Source organism: Morone saxatilis, unplaced genomic scaffold (genome assembly GCF_004916995.1).
Source record: "Morone saxatilis isolate NCDOM2014 unplaced genomic scaffold, NCSU_SB_2.0 Contig12, whole genome shotgun sequence".
In the NCBI taxonomy this organism is placed as follows: domain Eukaryota; kingdom Metazoa; phylum Chordata; class Actinopteri; family Moronidae; genus Morone; species Morone saxatilis.
In genome coordinates, this window is record NW_023339674.1 from 20673721 (window position 1) to 20673970 (window position 250).

Consider the following 250-nt stretch of genomic DNA (forward strand, 5'->3'; position numbering starts at 1 on the left):
AGCTTCTGCGATTTTGATATTGCAATTTCAGTAATATTGTAATATTGTGATTAATTGTCCAGCCCTATTGCAGATAAATACCAGTCTGCATTATAGTAATAAGGGTCCACAGCCATCACACACATAGGCCGGGCGGATTTGTTTGCTCTTAACAGATTAATTTTACTTTAATTGAATAACAGCACAGTGCAAACCAGAGCTTTTGTTTCTTTTGTTTGTCACTGTGCATGCTTTAAAAAAAAAAAAAAAA